We start from the raw sequence: 5,600 nt of genomic DNA, 5'->3' as shown, positions 1-5,600 counted from the left end.
TGTGGGCAGAGCTAGGATGGATTGGGGGATGTTACAGAAAGGCAGGTTGAACCTCAACATAAGGAAAACCTTTGAAAATCAGAAGGGACTCAACATGGAATGGATTGCCCTGGAAGGCAATGGTTTCTTGTCATCGGGGGTGTTCCAGACGTGGCTGCTTGATCCAGGCGAAGTGGGGCATCCAGTGGACCTTGACTCCCCTGTCATGTTAGAATCACCTGGGGAGTTGTGTAACCTCCCAGCACTCTCCTTCGGGTATATTCTTATTTAATTCGTTTGACTGGGACCAGACATCAGCTGTGTCTCTTAAGCTACCCAGGTGATTCCAATAGCTGAGAGCATCTGCTGGAGAAAATAAAGGCCAGGGCGAGGAAGTTGGGTGTGGCCACCTAAAGATTGTCCTTTCATCTCTGAAGAGATACTGTTTTAACCTCTGGTTTGGTGTGAAGGTAGTGCTTAGATGCTTCTGGTTGTGGCTTCTCTCATGCAAACTCTTCCCCGTGTCCACCTGGAGCTGTCTTGGTGAAAGGGGTGTGGCTGCTGCTCTGCTGTGGCTCCTATTCTGGGTGCTGGTGTGTTTTGCTCCCTTTAAGGCTGATTGTCTCAGAGGCCTCTCATCTTCCTGCACTTGGGAAATCACAGCACTTTCTCCCAAGGGACAGCTTTCTGTAGAACTGGCTATTTAATAGCAGCACAAGATTAAAGAATCACATTTAAGTGCAGAAGGCTGTCAACAGTAATGGTAAGTGTAAATTTTCTCTCTCAGGTGCCTATGTTGAACTGGTTTAGAAAATCCCAGATTCCTGTTAACTGAGATGATTGGAACATACATTAAGAAACAATGGCAAGAATCTGCACCTAGAGGCCTTGTTAATCTCCTGCATCCTGTTGGAAAGAGGATGAGTGTGGGAGGAGATAGGGCGGAAGAGCCAGGAGAGAAACCAGCTGCAGGACCCCAGCCTGCAAGGGAAAGCAACTGCCTGAAGTGCCTGTTTTCCTACAAAGTGAACTTAAGAAATGCAGTCCTATGTGCCCTTTCTCCTCTGTCCTTTTCAGACTGGCTGCCTGCTCTTTCCATCTTTGGAGCTCCCCTGAGGGCAGGTGAGCAGGCTGGCTCTGCTGTGACAGTGCCATTCTATGGAGTTAATTCTTATGCCTCTTGTCTCCTTTCAGGCCTCCTGAAATACCTGGGAGAGGGCTTGCCATTGTAACAGGCCTGACCTTCTGACAGGTCTCCTTAAGTACCTGGGAGAGGGTAAAGTTCACTAAAATATAATGAATTGCTCCTAGGCGAATAGCAACAGTTCTTGCTCCAAAACCCTAACCTTTCCAACCCTTAAAATGTTCAATGTAAACAAGACAGACTCTTATGTTAATCTTAACTACTTCCCTTTTTAAAAATTCCTCCTCAACAAGGAAACAGATGTGTTATACTAACTTGTATATAGATGCACATGCCTAGACATACTTCTCTATGTAACCATCTGCAAGCATTGTTGAATTGTCTTAAGATAAAGAAGAGAGAAAATATTTATTTTCTCGTTGCCATGGAGGCACGAAGAACAAATGGCTTTGTTGGAGACTATCTTGGAATTTTCTCTTAAATATATGTTCCTTTACTTGATATCATACTTCTTTTATCTGTAAAGTTTATTTAAATTGTTTATTTAAATTCAGTGATAATCTATTGTTCAACTACAATGTCTTAAAGTTAATCTCCCAGGAATGTAATATTTAGCTGGTTAGCTTGTGTAACTTGAAACATGTATGTGGAAGAAAACTGTGTTTTTTCACTTGTAAAATGGTAATGGAAATGAATATGCTCACCCAAACTGTCAAAAAATTTACTTGTCTCATGGAAATGATTCTAAAATCATATACAAAGTGTAGTTTCTCTTATTAGAAAGGCTAGTTTTTGCTTCTTTGATACTTAATTGCATTTGCTAGAAAAATGAGGGGATGGTGTTAATGGCTCTAGTATTATGTAAATGAGCTATGTTTTGCTTTGAATTTTGTATTTGTTGTTTCCTTCACCCTCTTTTAAATTTAAGATAGCTAGATAATAGCTGTATTCTGCTATCTCTGGTACTCTAACACTTCTTTAAAAAGGAGAATTGAAATGCTGTTGTTTTTAAGCTTTTAAGAGTATAGAATTTTCCTATTGGACCTCCTAAACAATCAATTTTATATAGAGATTTCCTAACATGAAACAATTATCCCATTTCTCTGATAAACCTTGCTTGATAATAATTCATGATTCAATTAATTTTTTACTAAAGACAGTTTGCTAAGGTTTTACCTAGATTTTTCATATTCATACATGTAAATGGTCTTTTGTGTACTCTATTTTTTGCAGCATCAGGATTTTATTAACTTCATAAAATAAAATGAATAACTTTTCATGTTTTCCTGTTTTTTCTAACACTTTTAATTATAGAAATAATCCATTCTTTAAATGGTTGAAGTTACATATTTGTAGTCATTTGAGCCTAGAGTGTCTTGGAGGCAATTCCTTTGATACCTTTTCCATGATTTTGGTTTATTCTGGTCATCTACTTTTTTCTTCTGTCAAAGTTTGAAATGAAAATTTCAGAAAATCACCAAGACAAGCCAGCAGTCTTGATAGATTTAGTTAACACAAAGTACAAGATTTGAAAGTAGACCAGTACTTTCTCAGTTGGTCTTCTTTGTACGCCATTATCTTTGACTTCCAGGACTTTTTGTGCATCAAGTGCTTTGTATAAGGAGACAGACAAATACCCTGGCACTGGACATCTTTATTAATCATTCCGATTTATAAATTCTCAAACAGTTACTATTTGATGTTGGGCAGTTTACTTAATCTGTGCCTCAGTCTTTTTCTTTGTAATGTGAAAACTAATATAAGGAAACCTCACTAAAATGAAGTTGGGAGATGGGGAGGGGGAGCTCTCATTCTGTACCATTCCTGGTCCATTGCAGACCCAACTGGAAGAGACATACCCTGCAAGTGGATACTTCTTTAGCTACTGTACTACCCCAACAGGAGGCAGAAAGGTGTTTCTCCTCCCTCAGCGACAGCCCAGCCAGTGAGAGACTGTCCCAACTCAGCCAATGAAACCGCTGTGGTTCCAGCTCCCAGATGCTTCCCATGGACTTTTGTTTGTAACAGCTCCTCCCAACTTCCCCCTTTTCTCTGTAATAGTGGTCCTCTCCTGGCTTCTCCAGACTTGCCTATGACTTTGCCATAGTTTGCATATTCTGAATTGGCAATTCTCTGATATTCTTGAGTAAATCCAACTTTATTGGTAAAATAACTGACTTGTACATTAGCAGATCTGAGGAAGATTGAAACAATAAGAGCATGGAAGGAAGTATGGGCTACGACTGAAAGGAGAGGTACAAAGGGTTCCATGAAGTTTCATTACTAAGGTGAACAGTAAAGTGGGAATGTAAACAAATAGGGCAGGATACCCCTAGAGATGGTGGGGAGATACCCAAAAATCCCCCTTTGGATGGTGGATGGTGGATGGTGTAGAGGCCCCAGTGGCTGCAGCGGTAGAAGGTGTGGCTTCTTCAGGGAGCCCCCTGTCCATGGGGCTTCCAATTAGGAAGCCCCTAGTGGGGAATTGGTCTAGGGTAAAGCACCTCCTAGAGGGGTGGGGCCTTCAACAGAATTGGGGAAAGGTTGAGACACTGGAAGCTATGGAATTAGCCCTCCATGAGACAGAAGACGGCTTAGAGGCCCCGAATGGCCATGCAGCAGCTGGGATTATGGGATGTCTGTTTCTCAGGATAGTGCAAAGGGTTATGGAGGATAGAGAGAGAGACTTCAGCAGGACATAGACACACTTCAGCATCACTTGGAGGAGCTGGGTGATGACCTATGGGATGCCCTTTAAGAATGAGACACAGTTATAGAGAAGACAAGTTGTGCTCCTGGAAGATTCCTGAGCAGCAGCGAGGGAGGAGGCAGCAGGAGAACCTGCACTGCAGGAGGCCGTGGGGGAGGGGGAGGAAAGAGCAGGGCCTTCAGCTCCAGAGATGGTAGAGGACATGTCAGGGGAAGATGAGGGGGTGGGGCCAAGGGCCGATCTGTTGCCAAGGCCACTGCTGGACGCACCAGCCTCTCTTTATTAAAGGCCCGCCTGGTTGTAATTAAGAAAATAAAAACACAACAACCACAGGCTCCTCCTGGGGAGGAGCTGCCCCCTCCCCAGGTTGTGGAGCACTCCATGCCCCACCCCTATACACAGGATGAGCTGGTGGACATGAGCATCTGGGTTTGGCAGAAGCCATAGGAAGCTCTGCCTGCATGGTTTTTGCGTCTTGGGATATGGAGGTGGAAAACATTGTTATGTCAGGTTCTGAAATGGGTAGACTGGCTTCCCTGCCTGAAGACTCACCCTTCCCTCTGGCAGTGGTCGCAAAGTGCCCGTCATACCTCAGGGAATCACTTCTGGTTTGGCTGACAGCAGTCATCAGGGCAGTTTGGCCTAATCAGGGTGAGTTACCATACATACCCACTAGCTGGAAAACATGCAGATCTCCAGCAGGTGTTATGGGAGCTGGGCATGAAAAATATCATCTATAATATGGACACCCAGGGCCTTGATGAGGAGTTGTTCACTGTAGGAATGAGAAATCTGGTGCTCCATACAGCTCTCCCATCTCTCTTTGGGTCCCTAGTGACTATTCTTGCCCCCCACATAGGGCAATCCGTATATGAGGGTCCTTGTACTTTAGCAGGTCTGGGGAAGGTTGAAACAATGAGAGCATGGAAGGAAGTATGGGCTACAACTGAAAGGAGAGGTGCAAAGGGTCCCGTGAAGGTCTTGAGGACCCAGATGTGGGTTGATTTGATAAAGGTGGGTGAAAGAAAAGCTTGATGGGCAGCCCAATGGGATCTTGTTAGACCTGTGGCACCAATTAAAGCCAGAGCAGCAGCAGTTCCAGCTGCTGAGATGAAGGACATGAAAACTGGAGGCAAAGCCCATGTCTGGCCTGTGTCCCAGCAAGACTTCCTGGGGGACAGTACTCAGGCTCTGCCTGGTCCCTCAACCCTAGAGGAAGGTAATTGGGCATCATGGTTTGACTGATAGCAGGGGGCAAGGCACCCACCCTGATGGACATGGTGGGGACCAGAGGCCACATGTAAAATTAGCAACTCATTGGTCTGCCATGAATGTAAAATGTGTCCTGGGTCTGGTGGACAGTAGCTGAATGTTCTCTGATTTATGGCAACCCTGAGTGTGTTTCTGGGACCCTTGCTGGGATAGATGGCGATGGGGGTAAGCCAATCAGAGTGAAGAAAGCCCAAATCCCATTGGGGATAGGGTGTTTACTCCCAAAGGAGTATACTGTGTACATTTCTCCCATCCCTAAAGATATCTTGGGAGTCGATATCCTGCAGGGTCTGTGGTTATAGACCACTGCAGGTGAGTTCAGACTGAGAGTATGTGTGGTAAAGGCAGTTCTGAGGGGTACATGCTAAGCACCCCTGTAACTCTGCATGTACCTCTGCAGGTGACAATGCTAAGAGGTATAAATTGTCTGGGGACACAAGGAAATTAGAGAAATTTTACAAAAGTTAGAGAAGGTGGGCATCATAAAGCCCACTA

Source organism: Manis javanica, chromosome 14 (assembly GCF_040802235.1).
Source record: "Manis javanica isolate MJ-LG chromosome 14, MJ_LKY, whole genome shotgun sequence".
In the NCBI taxonomy this organism is placed as follows: domain Eukaryota; kingdom Metazoa; phylum Chordata; class Mammalia; order Pholidota; family Manidae; genus Manis; species Manis javanica.
This window is presented reverse-complemented; position numbering follows the sequence as displayed.